The 24,109-nt window shown below is 26.7% G+C and overlaps 2 long non-coding RNA genes across 2 annotated transcripts; one reads left to right on the forward strand and one right to left on the reverse strand.

The window, feature by feature from the left end:
- Positions 1 to 14,467: 14,467 nt before the first annotated feature.
- On the forward strand, positions 14,468 to 17,699 carry LOC147808093 (uncharacterized). The gene is made up of 2 exons (XR_015434715.1): positions 14,468 to 14,707; positions 15,235 to 17,699. It is a non-coding gene; the product is annotated as an uncharacterized LOC147808093 (long non-coding RNA).
- Positions 17,700 to 19,644: 1,945 nt separating this feature from the next.
- Positions 19,645 to 23,542, reverse strand: LOC147808094 (uncharacterized). Its single transcript, XR_015434716.1, has 3 exons — positions 23,090 to 23,542; positions 21,572 to 21,687; positions 19,645 to 20,954 (listed from the first exon to the last, which is right to left on the reverse strand). It is a non-coding gene; the product is annotated as an uncharacterized LOC147808094 (long non-coding RNA).
- Positions 23,543 to 24,109: the final 567 nt, after the last annotated feature.

Genomic DNA, 24,109 nt, shown 5'->3' on the forward strand with positions numbered 1-24,109 from the left:
AGGAGGAGAGACAGACGGAGCTCCATCATATTTACAAAAGTAGGTTCTAGGGGGATTTCGATTACAGATTGCCCCCATACTGTTAAACGTTTTGATGACTAATTGCCACCTTTTTTGGAGTAGAAGTAACTTTTTAGAGTGTGGTAGTCGCAGATTTTATTTACTTTTTTACTGTTAATCATCATTTACTCATTCCTAATTTGTTTGCTAACGACACATTTTTCATGAATATAACACCGTTAGAAAGTTCTTAAAAATGGTTAAATAACAATTTATTTAATTGTTATTTGTCCAGAATGAAGCAAAATAATCAAATAACCATAAAAATGGCATTTAAACCGTGATATAAACCGTTTATTAACTGCTTTCTCCTAATACGGTTGACCAACCAGAATTTTATCGCTCTACGTAGGCCAACTTAATGAAGCAACTTTGTCCATTGCATATAGGTACATATTATAGCCGAGAATTCAATATCGTGACCGACAGATCGAGGGTTCAAGTCCCAGCGTTGACATAGCTATATTTCCTTCATTCCCTTCAACGAATGAATTGATTATAGTGTCCTGCACTCCCCAATTTGTGACCCTGAACTATTATAATACGATACTCTTTATCACACATAGATGGCAGCGTCATAAACTTTTCCATTGTTCAGTTAAATTTCCTTTTTATGGTTTTGAAACCATGCTAGTTGTTTCTTTAACCATACCAGACGTAAACAGTTTTAAACCGTAGAGTTAAAACATTTTCTTTACCACAAATTGTAAGGTTAATTGGGTGGACAGGCTGTCGCCGGTTATTTCACCACAAGTTTAGAAAGAAAATTCCAACAGCGCAGAATTATTTAATGGCTCCATAGCAAATCATCTTTATATACGCACTGATTCTTTTAAAAGATGCCAATACTATTATGTCAATTTTATGTAATGTTTTTAATTTACCTCAACACAATAAATGGTGGCAATCATATACCAAATCTTTTTACAGAGCATAAAAAATGCATTGTTCAATGTATGGGGATGCAGGCAGCATATCATTATGTAACTAGAACCTTTTTTTTTATCAAACATTAAAATTAAGAAAAATTGGCAAATGGAAGAAAAAATAAGCAATGGTAACACATTTCTCCTTCAATAAATGGTTCCTTAAACAATTCCTAAAATGATATATCTCAATTAATAAATTAATATCCTTTTTCATCTGATTGTTAAATTGTGTTTAATGACTTTTATTTTAATTTCATTTTTCAATTTATCCTGTCAGCGTATAAACTACACATCACAAAAGCAATAGTAAATCTGCAAACGAATCTAAATCTAAAACACAATTAATTGTTCCTGCTTATATACAAAATCATTTAGAGATGATTTCAATGTCAAATTTGTCACAGTTATGAGTTTTTATATCACAGGTATTATTTAAATTGTATTTAATTATATTACAAAGGAATATATACATAAGCATATTTTTAAAAGTAGCGTATTTTTAATTTATAGTCTCTTTTATCCTAAAGCACTTCCTCGGAGCTTTCACAGCTACTTAAAATTACAAATTATCTGACCAATTTGAAATCTCAAAATAAATTGTATTTGTATAATTGAAAAAAATAGCAATCGTTTAGTTTTATTATAATTTAAGAGAAAAAAATTGTTTCAATAAATCAATTATTTTTTATGTCAGGCAATATACGAAGCTAATTTGAGCAAATTTTAAGAAAATTAATGATTTCTGTAAAGCAACCTAACCTTAAAACCCGGGAAATTAGGTTATTTCTCATTTAGAAGACCTAAGAAAATTTATGGTGCTTTCTTAAAGCCAAAAGCTAATTACATGCAATTAAGATTTAATTACCCGTTTTGTTATAAAGATACCTTTCTCCTTTTACTGTCCTCTTTTACTCCATAAATTGTAATTAATTGACTCGACTATCAAACAGTTTTTGTTTCGCCTCAATCATGGAGCTCATTAGTGGGAAAACAAAACTAAATATTTGGTTTTGTTAATATTAAAAAAAAGAGCGGATAAATGTTCAGCAATGAACAGGAATTTCCATTTTGATAACTGTATTAACCTAAACATTTTTTTATTAAAATGAAAACTCTTTTTTTTGAAGTAGTAGTATAACACTGTAAACTTTATTGCATTTTTTAGTTAAATATATATTTTAAACTAACTTAAAAAAATGAATGTTTATTAATTTTTTTCATGCTGTGAACTCCTTAATGCAACAAACAAAATACACTAGTTTACGAATATTGCATTTAATTCCAGACAAATGGGGTAAAATTTCCATTGAAAATATTTCCAAAGTAACAGTGCGTAGATTAAGCGTTACAGCAAATTAGCTAATATTTGCCGCTATGTAATATAGCCAGTAATTCGAAAACTAACTGGCACTTTTTTTTCTGATCCTTTTGTCTGTTAAATCTTTTCTCAATTTCCTACGATGAATTTTTAAACTATTAAGAAAAAAAAGAATATTTGAAAAGAAAGAGAAAAGAAATAAAGAAAACGAAGCGAAAAATTCAAAGAGAAAAGAAAAAGAATTTTATCACTTTGAAAACGAAGTAAGAGAAAAATCGCAGGAAATCCGGCAATGATGTTTAAAAGTATTAAAAATAAAATATCACTTGGATGAAATATCCTTTAAAAACATATTCAGGAATCAAAGACTCGCTTCTTCAAATTACCGTGGTGTAAATTGTAATATATATATATATATATATATATATATATTGTATATATATATACTGTAATTGTATATAGTATATATTGTATATATATATACTGTAATTGTATATATATATATATATATATATATATACAATTACAGTATATATATATACAATATATATATATATATATTACAATTTACACCACGGTAATTTGAAGCGCTCCTCTTCAAATTACCGTAAATGGGCCGCGTGTATGGCCGCGTGTATACCGTAAATGGTTTCATTGGCAGCGTGTTCGAATCCTGTTCAGGGCATGGATGTTTCTTTCTCTCTCTCTGTTCTATGTCCTTTCCTCTTTGCGTGAATGTGACCCGCCCTATAAACGGGTTTGTGGTTATGTGACGTGGGCGACGCTGCTCCACCACCGTGCCCACTGGGTTATGAGAAGAGAGTAGCAGTTCTGGCATTTCTGTGGCCAATGGGACAAACCCCAAGTGCCCGCCATTTAAAATAAGAAAATTTTAAATATATATATATATATATATATATATATATATATATATATATATATATATATATATATATATATATATATATATATATATATATTAAACTGAACTAGTTCTTTAATGTAAGTGAAATTTAACCTAAAATTAAGAATTGAGATTATTTTTTCTTGATATTGGCTATTACATCGATTTTTTTTTTACGATTTACAATTAAAATTCAAACTTGAAAATTGCACAACAGTGGGATGGATGTAAGAAAATGCATGTTTTGTAATTATGTTTAAAATGTAAGTAGGTCTAAGAGATGAATTAAAGCCTAAATACCGAATTTTGACCTAATCAATTTAAAATTAAGACTAAATTGCTTTCTCAAAGGTGAAAGAATTTAGTTTAGTGATAGTCTCTAATAACATATTAAATTATTTTGGCATAAAATTAATTGAAAAGTATAATAAGTTAAGTCACTTGCGTTTCGAAATGTGTTTGAAATACTTCAAAGTTTCCTTAATATTATGACTAAGCTATTTAGGTAAATGTGAAAGGACAATTTATAAATGTGAATTTATGGTTTTTATAGTTATTTATAAAAGATATCCTTTTCAGTAATGACATTCCTGGTAAAAAAAAAAGAAAAGAAAAAAAACTAATCCTGCTATTAAAACCTAAAATATCAGGTACTTGAACCTTTCGTTTGGTATTTGTTCTGTTATATGGTAACAAGTTTGCACGATATTCTGGTTTCAAAAATTATATAATATATAAATATTTTAATATACATGAAAATTTCAAAATACATAAATATATATCTACTAAAATATAACCGCAAATACAAAACCGAAAAGTAAATTTTAACCAAATTAATAGATTTTATGCAATGCCTTAAGGTATCACTGTAAAATTACCAAATTTTACCTAATTTATCAAATTTTAGCTCATATTATAATATTATATTTTGTTGTTAATTTTACCAAAAGCCCTTCGATAAAAATAACCCCTAGAGCCAGAAGCACGGTAAATTGGACCATATTCTGGTAGTTCTGGTCATACTTTTTTCTCAGATTAAGATTACCCATCTTTATATTATTTACCAGAGATTATATAAATTGTTTCGAATTTTATTTTATTGTGAATTGTTATTATTATTATAATTTCATCTATCAAAATAACATTTAACTGAACAACAGATTATCCTTTCACTGCATTGTAACTCATTCCATATCTACGTGTGTTAAATTGGAATCATTGTAACGGAAAAATCAAAATCACTGGACATTGCATTTTTAAAGAGTATAATCAATTAAAATTTGTTTAATCAATTAAATATACCTTTAGCGAATTTCTGAAAAAAAAGGTACTAAGAAGAACGTGACCAAGATAATTGAATGCGTAATCGCTATTTTACCCTAAGATTTTTTTCCTTCCTTCCTGTGAAGGACACATCTCACACAGGAAATTGATGGGTACAAAGAAAGCCTTTAAGAAAGTAAAAGAAGGATCCTACCCAAATCTTTAGTTACACAAAGAAACGCTTAGCTTTTCACTTTAGCACCTTATTCTTTTAAGAGACCGTCTTATCAATGTTAGACAAAGAAAATCTTTTTCGTACATTTTTTCCAGAAATTTCTTGTTTTAAACCAAATTAACTACGGCTGAAAGATAGGTATTTTTCCTAATTAGCACTTACAAAGCTTTCTACTATAATCTTTTTTATTTTTTTTGAGAAATTTTCTTAAAAACTATTTTTTTTTGAAATTCCTGGGTAATGTTTTAAAACAAAGCCTGATACATTATCACTTTTTGAAAATGCTCGTAAATAAAGCAATTCCAATCATAATCTTATGTATAACATTCCAGGTATTATAGTGTCTGAAATTAATTATCTTCTTTAAATCTTTCACTATAAAAAAAATCCTAACTTGGTAAAATTTTCTGTTAATTAGGATACTTAGGATTTTAAAGCTGAGAAATAAATAACGATTCTAACCGGAGTTGTGATAAACTAAACACTTTCTTACTATATTTTTGAATATTAAAAAAATATTGATTTGATTAACAAAAATTTTCCTTTTATCAAATTATGATATGAAAAATAAAATTACCTTTCTAAACGTATCTATATGCGCGAAGGATGGTGAAAGATAAATAGTAGCATGCAGTCCTCAAATAGAGTGCCTCATAGAGAAAAGTATACAAAAAAATTGTATGGAGTGGCTTTAATTTTTTGAATTACTTTAACACTCTGTTTTTGGGTAAGTTATATAGAATACATAGGTATTAATCAGTGTCTCGAATCTCGCCGTAAATAGCATCTTGACTAATACCACTCTGTACTTAGCAAAGGCGGAACATCAACTTTTTTATTACTTTAAAACTATCCCAGATTGGGTTAGATGAATGTCAAGAATCTCTGTCGTACTACTGATACATTCAGCTAGAACTACTTTATTAATATAAGATTATCATAAGACAATCATAGAAATTGTTTAGAGTCCCTGTGTTTCTAAGTATCCCAGCAAACAGCATCTTGGCCAAAGGTGGCCCAAATAATGCATCACTAGGGGTTCTACCACGTGTCATGGCTATATGATTTGCAACGACAGGCATAATCAGGAATTGGTTTTCGTTAAGAGGAATATCTTGCAAATTATGCTTAATGGCTTACAGAAATGATGTATGATTCAGTGATTAAATTTGGCTGAACTCTTCCAATGAATAATCATTTATGATTAGTTTCATTAAATTATAAAAACAATGCATTGGACTGCATAAGGATCACAACCAAAAAAGAAAATTGTCAATGTCAAACAGTCAAGTAAAAGACGGACCAAGTTTGAGATGGCCAGATATATATATATACACTTGTACTGCGAATACTCGTAGGTAGAAGATAATTCTAGAAATGACTCAAGGTTCAGAATTCCTTTTGAAATGTACGCTGGAAAAAATCTCGATCAGATTACGGTATAAAGTACCGGGACTAATGCATCATAAGTAAATGCCCATTTTACCGTAAAATCCATTTCTACAAGCAAATATTGTACATTAAATTTGTAGTTATATTTATTTAATTAGAGTAATTCGGTGATTTTCTGGTAATTATCACTGTGAAAACTACGGTAGCTTAACTTGTTCCGTAGCACATTTCGGTAAAAAATTGATTTTACTGCGAAAAGTACCGGCACCCTGAGTGCCAGTACCTTTTATCGTAATTTGATCCGTAATTGCAGTTGACAAGCACGTAGTTTAAATGAATTTATAGCTTTAATTTCGATAAACATAAGTAATTTTCTAAATATTATGTAAATATTAAATTCTACAATTATTGTATTCTATTAAAAAAAAACTATATAAAATGCTCCGTTGCAAACTTACAAATAATTATTCGTCCTTTTTACACCTATGGTAGAAAATTCTCAATTGAAACTTTAAAAAAAATTATTCTGGTTATTTTAGCTTTTAAAACTCCTTTCAAGAATATTTTAATATAAACGTAAAAGATTACGCAGCTACGAAGAACTTCAATATTATCTATTCAAAGCTTTAGTTAGGCGAGAACGTTTATGAAAATTTTTAAATTTTGCAAAATCATAAGATTTATTTTGTGTAGGTATTAAAAGTGAAGGAAAAAAAAAGACTTTTTTATGCTACCATTCAACTTTTCCTATTATAAGAAATCCAAGGTTTCAGCTTACTTTCCAAAGACTAATACAATAGTTCACTGAAATGAAATTGCACGGAAACTCATTTCACAATGCTATAGAGTTCCTATTCCTCCCTGTTGTAAAAATAAGTGCAAAGCAATTTAAGTTAATGTTTAAGTTTCAGTACGATTTCAGAAGAGTGAATTTTAAGGTGGGAACTTTTCAGTGTAAAACGAATTTAAAATAAAACATTTTCAAATTGTTGAGCTTCTCATGTTTTACTTTAAGCATTTTTAACAAAAACGTGACCCACAGTTATCAAAATCATTAAAAAAGTATGTTAAGACCATATATAACATATATGTTATAGGCAATTACAGGCACATTGCAAGGCGAATTAGTTATGTTTTTTTATATATATGTTTGTTGTTTGGTCTTTGCTTTGTATGTTTTTTTATTTATTATTTAAATCAATTTTTTTTAAAGAATGCAATTAGATCAGAAAAAAGGGGATAGTTTGCGATCGCATTTGTGTTTAAAGTCGATCTGTTGTTTTATATTATTAGAGTAGATCTGCGATTTTATAATCTTATGCTCATAAGCTTTACACTGATTGATATACGTGTGTATGATGGTCAAGGTTTGGCTTCGTACCAGGATGATTACGGATTTGAATACCTCTGCACTATGATTTATATATGTGTTATGGCTATTCAGCCTGTGTTGCTTGGGTGACATTGATCCACCTATATGGTGCCCACGATAAAGTGGTTATTAGTAAAATTGTATTAGGCACTAAGTTTTTTTTTCTTATTGAGAAAAAAGTGGAATGACGACAGATTTTTTTAAAATTTTACGAAACTCGTTTCCTTAAAGACGTAGCGTTAGTTATTCCGCCACTTAAGCAAAAGTTTTTACTTGAAGTATATACTGGGAAACTGTTTCGTCAAATACAAAGTAAGTTTCGTGAAATTCGAGTATCCACTTTTTACGATACGTAGAAAGTTATAGCGTTAATATCATTTTAACAAGCAAGTGATTTTAAAGTCAAATAAAATATTTCATGCATATGTCTGAAAATTATATGGGGCAAAATGAAATCTACCACTCCCATCTTTTGATATTAATCCAGTTACTTTTTTTTCATATAATTTGTTGTAAAAATTGAATATTGTATTAGTTTACAATTTGTGAGAAATTCTACGGATGAATAAATGGATTTATAAATGAGCCTGCCTTCTAAATTGGTTGTGACGTGCGTGTGTGGCAGAAGACGTATTTTTAGCCATAGATTGTGCCACTGAAAAACAAGAAACGCTCCATCTGCCCTAAATTTGCTTGGTTTCATCAAGCAGGCTTGCTGATATTGGTAAATTGGCATTAGAAACAGCAATTTACAATGATATTTAACGCAAAAGTTTCCCTTTTTTTACTGTACAACGGTCTTTACAATATATTAAAAAATATCTGTGTAATACTTAGTTTTGTTTTTTCGACAAAAAACTTGAGATCTTCTCTCGACATGAAGAAAAAATTCCGATAAACTGACAGTATTGTGTAGTAACGACATTTTAAGTTAAAAAAAAACAATCATAATTCTGGAAAAGAAATATACAATATTTAAATCATTCATTTGGTAAATTTACCATTCATATGATAGCGGTTTACTAAAAATTCTTATTTTCACAATGAAGATATGAATTTTACGCAATTAGTAAAAAAAATACTAAACTGACAGTAAACTTAACCAAATAAATGGTATTTATGTCATGCTGAAAGGTATCATGATCAATGGTTTTTATGTCATGCTCTAAGTTATGATAAAATTACCAAATTTCGCCACTTGTTCAAAATTTCTTCATGCATTTTAAAATTATATTTTACTGTGAATTTTACCAAACTCATGACCAAATCTCTTCGGTAAAAATTATCGAGCTTTCTGGTGTTCCCATAAGGCCAATAACAAGGTTTTTACCTTGCTAGCCTTGTTACCTTGTTAACCTTGTTTTACCTCGTTGAACTTAACCAAATAAATGGTATTTATAACATGCTGTAAGGTATCATGATCAATGGTTTTTATGTCGTGATCTAAGTTATGATAAAATTACCAAATTTTAACAAGTTTTCTAAATGTTATCATGCATTTTAAAATTATATTTTATTGTGAATAATACCAAAGTCATGACCAAACCACTTCGGTGAAAATAACCGAGCTTTCTGGTGTTCCCATATAACCAGTAACAAGGTTTTTGCCACGTCCTGGTAATTTTGATCATATTTTTTTTCTCACAGCGTCTAATCCCATCATTTTGTTTTTCAATTCATAAAATGGGGTATAATTGAAGTCATAGTTCACTCCAACTGTTGCCATAGTTTAAATATGTAATATTCCAGAGGTGTAAAGTAAATAATTCAAACGAAAACGTGTTGCCTGGCAACTAATTGAATGCTGGGGCAATCATGTAAGCAGTATGAACTTTAAATCTAATATACCCAGTCGGTTTATCTCAGGCTTAATTTAGCAATTTCATTTTAGGTGAAATATTCACTTCCTGATACATACTAGAGAGAGTTAGAATTTCCGAGTGCTAATGTTAGTGCAAATTATATTGATAAATAGAGAGGGATTTCCTCGAGATGGTTAATAAATCTAGCGAAAAATGGGATATTTTCTGTTTTCCATTTTATTATTGGTGGTAAACGTCATAATGTAATAGCACGTATTTCATCTATAGCTGCAATGATTCAAACATTAGAGTTTAATTATTTTAAGCTAAGGTTTAAACATATTGAAAAATTTTTATCATCATTATGCATTTTAAGGAAAACTGCTTTTATAACTGAAATTTATAGTACATCATGATTTAATATAAATAGGCATCATGAATTAATCCGAAAATAAGGCACGAGGAATATATATATTTAATACTAAATATTAGTCATACTGCCAGTCAGGAAAAAAGCAAAAATTACCTGTCAATTAAAAAATCTTATGAATTCAATGTCAAAAGTGTTGTATTTTTCTCATAGAAATAGTTATAAAATTATTTGAAATACCTTGTTCAACAATTTTTTTAGTTTAAAGTTATTTTAATCTTGACCTATCAAAGTTGTGTAGTTCTTACTAACACACACACACACACATATATATATATATATATATATATATGTACGGACAGCTGAGAAAAACATTTTTCTTAGTTGTAGCAACATTAGCATTTTGACGTATTTAATCTTGAAGTTTCAAATAAATAAATATGAAACAAATCTATCACAACGCATAAATAATTTAAAAAAAATATGATGATCTATTTGTTGGCTAGTTATGCTTATAGATGTCTTAATAGTTTTGTTTTTAGAAAATTCTACTAAACATTATGCTTGTTTTACTACCACTTTGTAAAATCTTGTTCAACCACCGTACAGGTGGGAAGTATGCACATTCAAACAGAACAGTCAGATAACCAAAAGATGATGTTCAAACTGTTAACTTTAAGAAAAACTGTTTATTAACTGTTTTCACTAAATATGTTTAAGCAGCCAGAATATTATCGCACTAACTGGGGACTACCTAATTAAGCTACTTAGCATCCTTACAAATTGGCGCAGATAGCTGAGAGGGCTAATCTGTGAATCTCATGTTCGAGTCCCAACGTTGACACCACTCTATTTCCCCCTTTTTCTTCAACTCTGAAGAGTTTCCAGTGTACTGCTCCCCAATCTAAAACTTTTGGTTGTGATCTAATTAAATGTTTTTGAAAATTTTTAATATCCAGTAAAAAAATGGTGAGCATTCGATAGACTGTGTATTCAAGTGTTTATCCTAATCAATATATGCCATTTGGGGCGATGTGCATTACCTGCTCAATTCACTTACCAGCCACAGCTATTACTTGTCATTCAATATTGCGTTTCACGATAAGTAGATTTCCGTATTTAAAATAATATTTATTATTCTATTTTCCCTAATTTTATAAGTTATATTAACTACTTCATTCATATGTTTGTTCTAATCAAATTTAGTGGAATAATAGAGTTTCAAGTAATTTTTTAAATATTCTTAGACGACTTTGAATGATATCTTTAAAAGAAATGACGTACATTTGATGTTTCGTGCATCAGTCATTCATCCACCAGCTATCTCGAGTATTGCATAATCATTTTGTTTCGCGACGATAAACTATTTTACGGTAAAACAGTATTACGGTTATTACGGTAAACTTAAAAATTATCCAATTCAAAAATCCAAAAACTTCATATTAAACTAATATCAAATTTCATATCAAACTAATATCAAATCATATCAAATTTACTTGTTAGCTATAAATCCTTTTATTGCTAACAAGTAAAATTACGAATTATTCATCACTTTTTATTCTTAAGCATATTGTGCATCCATAAGTTTTTCTTCCCAAGTACAGTTTATTATTTTTTATCCTCCTTCTCTTCCTTTTGTTACGATTAATATATTAATAAAACATGTTTATTTAAAATTATAAAGTTCAAGAAGGAAAAAACGGTTTATGTCTATAAAAGCTGAATCAGATTAAAAAAAAATAACTTGAGAAATGTTAGTATTTTTTTTCTACTGCACGTTTCATCTTCACTGTGTAATAACTCTCGAGAGGTACTGATTTCTCAAGGTATTTATTTGCCAAAACTCAGTAATCCTCATAATGCAGCAGACGGCAATCCTCTTATAATTTTTGTAAAAAAATGGTTGTAAAAAATTCTTCCTTATTGATTTTCAATGATGAATGAGAAGCAACCAAGGGGGCTGGTGAGCGAAACTAACAAAAATCGGAGCCTCTTAGTAAAATAAAATAATCAAATTTCTTTTAAATAAAAACTTTTAATGAAAAAAAAATTTAAATGAATAAAATCGTTACGAATGCACAATCCTGGTTATGTTCAAACGAAATTTATTTCAAATCAAAAGAATAAGGTATATAATTAATAAAGAATAGGAATATAATTTAAAATTTGGAATTGGAGTAAAATTTTTGGAATAAAATTTTAAAATTTTATTCCTATTGGAATTCAATTTAATTGGAAAATAATTGAACATTAACATTGGAGTAAAATTTAAAAATTAACCAATATTTCAGGTTATTATTTCCAGAACTATCATAAAATTTGTGAGAAGGGAAAAATATAAAGTAGAATTGTTTATTCATTATTGAATTATTATTCGATATTACGATAGAAAAATTTCTTGGAACTGCATACTACCAAATCACATCCAATAAAAATTTAAATTTAATAATTTTAGCTTTGAAATTTTAAGGGATTTTTTGAGGACTAAATATTTTCCAAAAATCTTAACGCCACTGGCTTAAAAATCAATTATTTATAGTTAAGCAGCTATAGAAATAAATTATTTTCATCCCAAAATTTTAGGCCTTTTGTAATAATTTTATCATGTATAGTTAGCGCATCTGATAAACTTAGAATAAAAACTTTTTCTCAGTTCCGAAGCAGCCTCCGGTTAAGCCCATTGATTTTCGATACCCCAGAATAGGTTTTTGTCCTTTCTACTTGGTGAGTTTTTAAATTTATTCATTTATATATGCATTAGTTGTTTTGTGTTCATTTTAATGCTAATTTATAGTTTTAAAAAGTTGGAAATATCAAAGTTGCATATTATAAGGATAGGAAATCTCAGTAATAAATAAAATTTTTAGTTTGAGGTAAATAAAATAGATTTTATATTGTACTCAAGTAAATTCTAATTTTTTTACTGCTTTGAGATAATGAATCATATATTTTTTACTGTGGTGCGTTTTTTATTTAATATGAGTTAATTATATCAGTATTTTTGAAACACTTTCTACGTAACGTAAAATTAAAACTTTCTAGTTTTTTTTCCTCATTTGTTTATTAGTTTATTCAGAGAATTTACTTGTTTAAAGAAGAAACTTTCCTGTTATGTACTTTCAGAAAAATCGGATCTATATTGAAGCAAGTATCAATGTCCTGACCATAATATCATGTAAATTTGGTACAGATACCGTAAGGTACTAAGTTGACTCTTGATAAGTCACATTTCTTCCAAACGAGAAATTTTAACGCCTTTTTTTTCCGCATTGTTTCTAGATAGATATCGTACAAACTTTAAAAGGTTTTGCCAGAATTGTGAAATACACGGAAAAATATTGAATTGCTACATTTTGCTTAAAGAAAAATTAATCTCAATGATTTTCAGAAATCTTTCTCTTGATGCTCGACTGATAAACTGGAAACTGTGGTATCATTACATTCTCGTTTGCTCTCTTTTTTTGTAAGATAAATATTTCTTATATTACAATAATCAATAAATTTTTCATAATTTTACTATTATGTATCTAAATGAGAATATTTGATTGATTTCTTTTTATATAATTCATTTTGTGTATACGTTAATATAAAATTAAAGCAAAATTTATATATATATATATATATATATATATATATATATATATATATATATATATATATATATATATATATATATATATATATATATATATATATATATATATATATATATATATATATATATATATATATATATATATTGTTCATTGGATGCAATAGTAGCACAACTCAAAAGACACGCGTTTTGGACTGAGAACAGGTGTAAGTACGGAAATACACTTTCTCTCGGCAGCAATATTTGCACAACTGAAAATTCAACTTGAAGGTAATCTTCGTTATACATATATAACGTTATATATATATATATATTTATATATATATATATTAAAGAGTTTATTTAATATAAAAGATTTTTTGATTTATTTACATTGTTAAAATTGTGGCTCTTGGTATACATTTTCTTGCAGAAAAGTTATTGAAAACGATTCTTAGATAAAATTCTTCAAAAAGTTATATAAGCCTCAACGTTTATCGAGAACCTTTATTTCCAATATCTTTCACTTTTCTACATTACAATAAATACAGATATTATCCTTCTTTCTTATTTCTACAAAGTACTCAAATTTATAGCCGTTACTTTATGCGACTATATATGCCTAAAAATCATTTCATAAAATCAGATGTTCGAAGAAAGAAGAGAAGAAAAATTGACTTAGAAGTAATGATAGAGAAGAAAATGAAAGTATTTTTTCAGATAGCTACGTAAGATTGAAATCACATCGTATCTGGGATTCTTGGGTTAGATATTTTTTCATCATGATGAAAATTTTATTTCCTATTTTCAAAACTCCAAAGAACGGTTTTATAGTAAATTATTAATTTTTTTATTCTTTTTCTATCTATTGCTTTATAATTTTTTTTGTTTTGTTTTTGTTTTATATTAATAATGTGATTGCGCCTGTAAGTAAAATTTATTTTTATATTTTTAGTTTTTCTAAATATAGTATTTGAAGTTTAGTCAGAGAGCAAGATTTAAGTTTTTTTTTTCAGTTCCTACAATAAGTTCACATTTTCTCGATATTTCGTCCAAATTTTCATTCGGTAATAAACTACTTTTTATTCATCCACTCAAGTTCAAATGCATTTTTTAAACTTTTAGTGTATAACACTTGATGGTAAGACAGTTTTTTTCAAATATTAACTCTTAATTAAGCAGGGATGAGTGAAAAACGAAATGAAATTTTCTGATTGGTTAAGCGTTAGTCATTGTTTTAAATTTTACTATGGACGTGTTTGTAATCCTGAGATGTGAGGGCCTCAAAAATTGCGCAATCTTCCGAGTTTAATCGGTAGTGGAATTTTACGAACGATTCCGAACAGACAGCTGTCTGCCATTTCTAAACATGCTTGTATTCATAAAATCCGATGAACTTCTTTCATATTTTTAAAAAATTAATATTCTTTATTTGTTTTGCCACAGATTTTATGCAGGTATTCACGGATTTTATGGTGTAATTAAAAGGTATGGAATTCTGTAATAAATATAAAAACATTGAAATGCATGTTGATCATTTTATTGAGTTAGTGTTTGGAATTTTTGACATGTTTTTCGCTTTTTTAGTTCGATTTCTTTTTTTTAAAAATATAACATTCCTTAGATCTTTCTATTTAATATTTTAGTTTCACGAGTTGCTTTGCACTAATTGCTATTAAATATTTTATGATATTCATTATCAGATATAGGTATAGTTTAAAATTGTTCTATGCTATCCTTTCGAAGATAAATAATGCGATATTGAAGTATATGAATGATTTTAAAAAAATCCTCCCCCCAATTAAAAATCCTAGATATCTATTTTCTCATTCCTTAAAAGACTTTTTTTTTATCCAGCTTATTTATTTGTAAAAAATTCCATTAATATTTAAAATCGAACAATTTAAATCAAAGTAATTTAGATAGTGTTTATTGATTAGTAGTAGTTTTAACCTGTTTATCAAATATATGGGATTATGCATATCTTAATATGTTTTATTTTTGTGTTATTCTAGGTGATCTATGTGGTTCCTGTTTTATACTAAGGAATACTTATAAAAACTATTGTTGGCTGGAAACCTGTAATAAATTGTCCTAGTTCTTTTTGTGATAAATGAATTGTAGTGGTATCATCCTGAAAGAATAATCTAGCCCAGAAGAAGTTCGATAAAAATATAAATTACATTATGTCTTGCAATTGTATTTAAAATTGTCCGCAATGTAAATAAATAAAATCTCTATCTGCTTAAAGTGATCATGACTTATGAGTAGGATTGTTGATTTAAAAAATTCTTATGAGAAAAAATCTACCTATTTGATTTATATCATATATTTTTGTTTTGTTTAACTGAGACATTTCTCTTAAAAAATACATGGAAGGAAAAATATTCAACAATTAAGAATATTTTCTAATTAAGAATTAAATATGTACTTCAATTTATCATTATTATTTATCAGAAATTTAGTTGATGTAAAAAAAGTTTACTTGATGATAAAAGCTACTGAGTTATTTTAATTTTATATATAATTTAGTGTTATTATATTTCATTTTCAATAATTGATTATTTTCATTTAAAATTTTTATTTTGATATCTTGTCTATTACTAATGTGTTCTGATATTAATTATATTAAACTTTTGATTTGGTTATACTTTCTTATCTATTTAATAAATTAAATTCATTTTTTTTAAATATTGTAAAGATGTGTATTAACTTCTTGAAAAAAAGTAAATAAATGAGAGTATCTCTTCAGACCTGGTATATTTTGACTAAGCACTTACTTCAGATGCTTTTAAAGTAACAGACAATTTTTCAAAAACTCAGAATCTGCTGAAGTATTCGAATCTGCTAAAAATATTTTTATTTCATTTATCGTGGTATGAAAACTTTGTAACTCATTTTACAAAGCTAAATTACAAGTTAACTTGATGGAATTTTCTGTAGCCTTAAAAAAATTTTTTATTTTCACATGTTGCTGGTTATCTGTGTTCAGTGATGTATTACAGGTGATGAACAGGTTAAAAATTACCTATAATATCACATATAAGTAGGGATAAAATTTTAAATGAAAAATTCTTTACATGTTTCAGCATTGTATGAAAATATGTTCTGTTCATTAATATAAAAATAGTTATTGAATCTGAAAACATTTCCAATAATTTAAAATGTTTTCATTATATCTTTAAATCTAAAATAACTATTTTCTGTTCATTTAAATGTAATAATGAAAGTTTAATATATTCTAACAGTTATATATTATATGTTTATATAGTTTTAGACATATATTATAGTTTCTTATATTCCTTTACCGGAATTTTTAAAATTCATGATATTATTTTTTTCAAATTGTTTTTTTTTTTTAGTTTTCACTTATTTAGGAATTGTTAGAAATTAATTCTATCATTTAGTCTGCAATTATGATCTGTTTAAATATTTGATATTTCTTTTTTAAAGAGTTTTTTAATTTTTTCTACTAGGGTTGACATAAATCTATTTTTTTCCTACGTGGTTTTACTGTAATGTGGAAAAAAACCTATAATTCCTGTGCATGTATAATAGTAGTAGTCTCCAAGCATTGAAACTTATGTACTTGCTCCTTTTTTTCTACTTATTTGTAGTGTCATGTGCCACTTTTTTTTTAAAAAAAAGTAAAGTGGTCTAAAAAAAATAGTTTGTATCGACTTATGACAAATACACTATTCACAAAAATTGAAGGAGCACATGAAATATTAATTTTATATACTTGCTCTCTTAATTCTTTTGAATAGTGTATTTTTAATGTTAGTGGGGAAGCAAATTTCAAACGCAACTAATTTTTTTTAATCTGATGGGCAGATATGCATATTGTATACACTGTTTGCAGAAAACTTGTCACCATCACAGACTTCTTTAATATTACTCACTCTTATAAATTTAAGTCTTACAATATGTGTACTGAATTTTAGAGTAGGCTCAAAAATATGAAAATTATATGCATTTTGAGTATTCATTGTATATATATACAATGTATAGTAAAAACTATACAATTTAGTTATAAATAAATGGTCAAAATTTTTATATTCTATTCTGCAAAGAATTTTAGAGAAATTGGCCACAATAATGGAAAATTTGGTAGGACAATAACTAGTTTTATATGTTCCAAAAATAATTAATTTCCTTAAATTTAAAGAAAAAAGTGATGGTATGTATTACAACTAACATAGTTTTAAAAAAGTCAAAACACTTTTGAAAGAATCAGTGATTTTTTTTGTAGAAATTTCGTCAAAATTAAAAAGTGATTAATGGGTTGAAACTAGTTGCAAGCAGTGGCACAGTTTTAAGTCACGGAACACCCTCCAAAATTACACATCACATGATTAACAAACTAATGCATGGTCTGTTAGATGTTGACATAAAAAAGTTTTCATTATTAATTTCAATATAATGGACATTTATATATATCTGTGTGTGTCAAAAGAAGATAGGAAATAACCCCCCTCCCCCCCCCAAAAAAAAACATTAAAACTACACCACTGGTTGCAAGAGTCAATAAATTGCTTGCTGAAAGCTTTTCATTTCATCTAAATCTGCTGATTGGTACAAATGTTTTTAGGCCCGTCAATCGATGCAATGAGAATTGTGTATTACAGTATACTCTCAATTTGTCGAAAACCTTGTTATGTCAAAAAAATATTTTTCTCCTTGACATTATACATCCACCTAATGCTAATTTGAATTCCTATGTTGAAGTTTCTTTTCAAATCCTCATTATGTCAAATTTTTTTACAAATAAAAAATCTTTTTCATTTAATGCATAATTAGTTTTGTCTAATTATCATTGTTGTGTTTAGACTTATAGGTAACTATCATTCATTACATACATATTTATTAGCAGTTATTATTTTGTTTCATGACTTTTTAGAGTAATATTTTAGAAAATATTTTTCTACCACTTCAACCACACCTTCAAGTATGAATGTGCCCTTATGAAACATTGATGTTAGTTCAGTAGAAGGGAATAAATATATATACTCTGTAATTTTTGATGCACTTTAATTTTCAGAGTAAATAAAAGAGCATTAAACATCTAACAAAATAATTTATGATTTTCTAGTGATTTTAAAATATTTACTGCTAAGAAAAACATAAAGCTGAAGGTTAAAAAAATAATTTGTTAAAAATGGTTTAGAATTACAAATTCACTCATGTAAGCATGAATAAATATTTCAGTTCTTTAAATTCCTTATTCAAAACCATTTTCAACATGTGAATTAAATTTTCCAACAAAGTTTGTCTTCTAAAAATAGGAAAGAAATCACTAATAGTAGTAATTAACTACAAAAATGTAGTTTTTTGGCCCACTGTATATGCATATAGACTTTAAGAATTTATAATTGGACTAATTTAATCTGCTGTTTTGTGATTTCAATTTAAAATTCAGTTTTCTAAATTTAAAACTGTTAGTTTTAAAATCTATTTTGATCAAACAGATTATTTTGTATACACATTTAAATACCTGAAGACGAAAAACGCTTAGTAAATAAACGTAACAAAATGTATATTTTTGCATCGCTGTCTGGTTTCTTACCAAGATATCACTTTTGAAATGGCAACTAATGTGCATAAAAAAAATAAGGGAGTGTGGTTATGAATAGGCCACTAATAATATATGAAAAAGTATTTACATAAAATTAATTTAAATGCTACCAATAAATGGAGTTACTTGCTGTGTCAAACACATCAAATGTGAAAAGTTTATAAGTGATTTTTTTCTCCAAAATAAATACTACCTAAAAAGGTTATTTAATGACAATTATAGAACCTTTTGTAGACTAACTTTAAATACATGTCAATGTTTGAATTTAAATGATCTTCAGAATTATGAATACACCACCTTTGCCCTGATTATGAAGACTATTTTTCCAATTTAGAATCTTTTTTTTTTCCTTTGATGTATGCAACTTTTATATGGCTGTTAAAGATTTTAGATTAAATGGTAGTTCAAAAGGCATAGTTTATAGTCATTTCTAAAGAAAAAACTTGCCATATGATGTATTCAAAATATTAGTTTATTAGAAATTAACACTAGATTGCCTAAGGAAGTCATTTTGACTGCTTTTAATTTCAATTAGAAAAACAATGATGTCTATAATGACAAAATTTCTTTGAATTTTGTGACATTTTGTGCAACATATAATTTTTTTATTGTTAAATATTTACTAATAACTTGTTAAATAACTGTAAATAATATAAAAAAAGTTAAAAATTAATTTTAAACAAATTTATTTACGCATTCACAATCCTGTCACTTTGACTGCTTTTAGGCAATATAGGTATATACTAATTTTCCGTCTTTCTAGTGTTAATTACAATTTGATTATGTGAACACAAACAAAATTAGACAGCAAAATTGATGACACAATTTTAAAAAAATAAAGAACAAATAGTGTTTTTCTAAGCATTTATTTCATGAAAGATAAGAGATACATTAGGTAACATACTAAATAAGCTGAATAAAATAAACAAATCACAAATTTTCAGCTCATTTTTAAATGAGAAAATAAATCTTGTTGCACATATTTAAGCGGAATTATTTCAATAACTCCAAAAAAAAAAAAAAAAACTCCAGGAATTATTTCAATACTCAGACAAGACTAATTCACGACAGACAAGGTTGTCTCAGCAAGCTCCGCCAATAATCTCTATTAGATCTTGTGGTCTATCAGTCATTGTCCCTAAATATTTCTTATGGTCTACTTTTACACAAACCATTCACCTTGAGTAAGGAATTCCTATTTTTTGAACACCCTATACACTTGTAAAGAACCTTTTTTTTATTTTTAAAAAAACAAGATTATCACATTTAAAAGCAGTCCAAGCAATCTGATATGGCACTTATTTCATTACAGGGTAGCTTAATTATTAAAAAAAAAAAAGGAAAATCTGAACTTACTTTATAACAACATTTTTAAGACCGTGTTAAGATTATTTCTTTTTAATATTGCAATTTATAAGTTGAAAATATATTGCCTAAATCAAAATTTAATGTGATTTTGGAAATGGTGCTTTAAAACTGGGAGTAAATCATGAAATTAAAGTAAATTAGTTTTTTATCTTAAATTGAGCTATCAATTCTTCCAAGAATAAATTTTCTGGTGGAAAGGCTAATCCCAAGTAAACAATGGAAATTTAATGATAAGCAACATCATGAAATGATGTTGCAGAATTACAAATTTTGAAAGTTGGTTCGAGTGAATATTTTGAGTAGCTTACATTCGTCAATAAAAATATAATACAGGGTTAAAGAAAACATAGAATCACTCAAATAAAATAGGACAAAGTATGCAAAATTTCTTATTAATTGATTTCATTTCTGAAAAAATATGGTGACTGAAGGTAAGAAATGCTAAAATTAAAATGGGGGACTTAGGAAGCATTTATAGGCAACAAAGAATACAAATTTAAAATAAAATACATAAAACTTAATTTATGATCTTAGAAAAAAAATATTTTATTGCTAGCTATAAGTAGGTTTGTAAAATAAAAGCATTATTTACAAAAAAGAAGTAATTCACATTCTTTGACATAAAATTGAATTCATTTTCTTACGAAAAATCAAACTAGAGTAAACTTAATTGTAAAAGATTAGCCAAGGGTCTCAATTCTTGTTTCCGAAATGTGTGGCAATGCCTTTCCGTGGGGAAATGAATGAAATTAAGTTGCTGGACCTCTTTTACTGTGTTCCATATACTTCTCTCTAAAAATAAATTAAGCCTTGTTATATAAACAAAAATATTTTATCGTAAAAATGAATGAAACTACTCAATTAAAGGAAAAATATAGAATTTAAACATTCACTCTATTAAAAGGAAGCATTAAATCGAACAAATATTAAAATATAGGAGAGCTTGTTTACTTATAGAATTTAAAATTTTTTAAGAAAATAACTAAGTAACAAAAAAATTATGAAAAAAGTATGCTTTAATAAAATAAATAATAGGCTAAATTTTTAAAATTTCTCAATATAAAAATCATTATAAATTCTTAAGTAATAGAATATTTTAAAAAACTTTTTTTTAACAAAAGAAATTTAAGCATCTCCAATTCAGATTTTTTTTTAAAAAAATAAGTATGCTTTATCAAAAATAAATTAATAAAAAGGATCATCATTACGAAAAAAAACTTTTCTTTAAAAAGTAAAAATTAAAAGTCTTAAACATAGGACAAGATAAAAATAATGTGCTTAAATCAATTGTTTATACCTTGCTTGCCTATGTAACAAATAGAATACTTCAGTTATTTCTGAGTATGCCATGAAAAAAATACATCATTGAAAAAAATGATATGTTTAATTCTGTGTAAAATAATAATAACCTAGTTAAGTTCTAGTTCTGTTGTTGTTTTCGTGTCCATGGATCTTCAGATAACATCCAAGGTCTGGACTATTGTGGCCGCTAGCTTTGGCGCCTCTTGACAAGTTCTAGTTCTTCCTAGTTTATTAAAAATGAAATGTAATAGAGATTGAGGTTCGAATAAAACATTTCATAGAGATATTAAAAATTATGTATAGTACTATGTAACAGGGAAAAAAATGCTATTGAAATAAAATAATCAAAAAATAATGCAACCAAACAAAAAAGCTAAATATAATTTTTTATAGTATTATTTAATAGCAAAATTTAAATACCTTCTGATACCTCATAAATTTATAATTGCAGTGCCTTTTACTGCAAACTATTTTTACAATGTGTAAAGTAAAAGAATCCTATATGAAAACTTGAAGTTGTCAAAAATTTTAATATTCTTTAATGTTACCAAATACATACTTCATCTTTTTTATTAAAACAAGAACACTTTTAAAAATAAATTTTTATAGAAACTAGTATCTGCAGCAAATAGCTGATCTGATAATCTAAAAATTTTAAAATCTAAAAAATATAATTGCAACAATAAAGTCAGAAGATCCATGAAAAGTTAAGACCCCATAATGTTAGTTCTTGAAAATTATGTTTACATATATCATGAAAAATGATTATACAAATTGAAAAATTATAGTGCATTATAAAACTTATTTATCCAAAAATGTTATGATGGCTAGATACAAAATATAATTTTTCATTATTTAATCTACTAATGATTAATAAAATTGCGAATAAGATTACTAAAAAAATGTTAGTATGCCTAAAAGTAAACAATATTGAATGACTAAATAAAAATAATAAACAATACAGATTTAAATTTTATGGAGAATTAAATAAACACATTTTCTCAAGCAAAATATAACACATTTTTTTTTCTTTCTATAACTCAAAAACAAAAAAAACATAACTTAACATTTTTTGATAGTTACAAAATTGAATAAATTGGGATAACTGTGTGTAAAATAACATGTCCCTAGGATTGGGCACTGAACTTTGGAGCTTTTACTACCCATAAATTCTTATTATTTCTTCGATTTCTTTTTGAAAACCTCACTTTTAAATAAATTTCCAGTTTCCTGTAAGAACATAAAAATCAGCTAAAATAAGAGGAGCACCAATTTATAACGTCTAATTATACGGCCAATTTTTTATATTCTTATGAAAAATAGGAGAAATGGTTATTCTACATTCTATAAATCTTCAAGCAAGTTATTTTTTAATAACTGTTACATTTTGAATAATATAATTATTAATTGAGCATGAATAACTTAGCTGACAATGATTTTTTTTAAACATATTACAGTCAAATCATTAAATTTACAGTAGTATTCTTAATTCAAAATGATTCGAGGATTCACTATGATAAAAATACATATATATATATATATATATATATATATATATATATATATATATATATATATATATATATATATATATGATATATATTGAAGCAATGCATGAAATTTACCACTTAAATGTTTGAAGTGAACTTCATTACATCACACCTTTGGAAAGTGAAATTGTTGCTAGAGTCACATTGGTAATTGTATTCTAAAAGAAATATAAGTGTCCGTCTTAGATTTAAAAATTAGCTTTATAGTTTGAAGAAAAATTTCATACTTATAATAGAGAACACCAAACTTTTTCAACTGATAAGTTTCATCAATATATTAAAATCAAGCGATTTTCTAAACTATTCAAAAACAAAATCAGTTTAAATTTTTTAGTGAGTATAGTTGACTCTCATTTCTCTGAAGCACCCAAATTTGCTTTGATTCCAAAACAACTGAACCGATTAAACTTTTTGTGACATTACGAACTATGAATTCGGCAACGGATTTAAACTCTAAATTGAGGCCCTCAAGATCTCAGGAACACAAACACGTCCTATAAGCTCAATTCAGTTTCTTACGTCCTTAAAAAATAACATCAGTGATAATCTTTAGCTTGTAGCTCTATTTGAACAAAAATATAGCTTATTGCGCACATTTAAACACTTAGTTATTTTATATTCACTGTGTCAGATAAATTCAATAAAGAACATTACGTGGTAGCACGTGTGGTCCAAGTCACCAAATTCATATTTTTACATACCTCATAACACGCGTCTTTTTTTTCAATTTCTACTATTAGTTCACACTCTCCCTCTATATATTTATATATATTGTTCAAATTTTCAATCGTTAATGAAACACTTTTTATTTATCCATTTAAGTTCAAATAATTTTTTTTAAACTAACACTTTTCCAATATTAAATCATTAATTAAATTTAATTAATAAATTTTAGTTTCGTATGGGAGAAAGTTTTTTAATTATTTAATAAAAAGTGACTAAAATACATTTTCTCTCGTTGACCTCAGTAGAAATTTATTTAAATATATATATATATTTTATATTATTTGTTATTTGTTAGTTTAAGTAAAACGTATGATGCCTTCGAACTGTGCTAGTATATTTAGAGAGAAAAAAGAGTAATACAAATTTTTA

This window comes from Parasteatoda tepidariorum, chromosome 6 (assembly GCF_982258835.1).
Source record: "Parasteatoda tepidariorum strain Cologne lab strain chromosome 6, Ptep-v5.0, whole genome shotgun sequence".
NCBI lineage: Eukaryota > Metazoa > Arthropoda > Arachnida > Araneae > Theridiidae > Parasteatoda > Parasteatoda tepidariorum.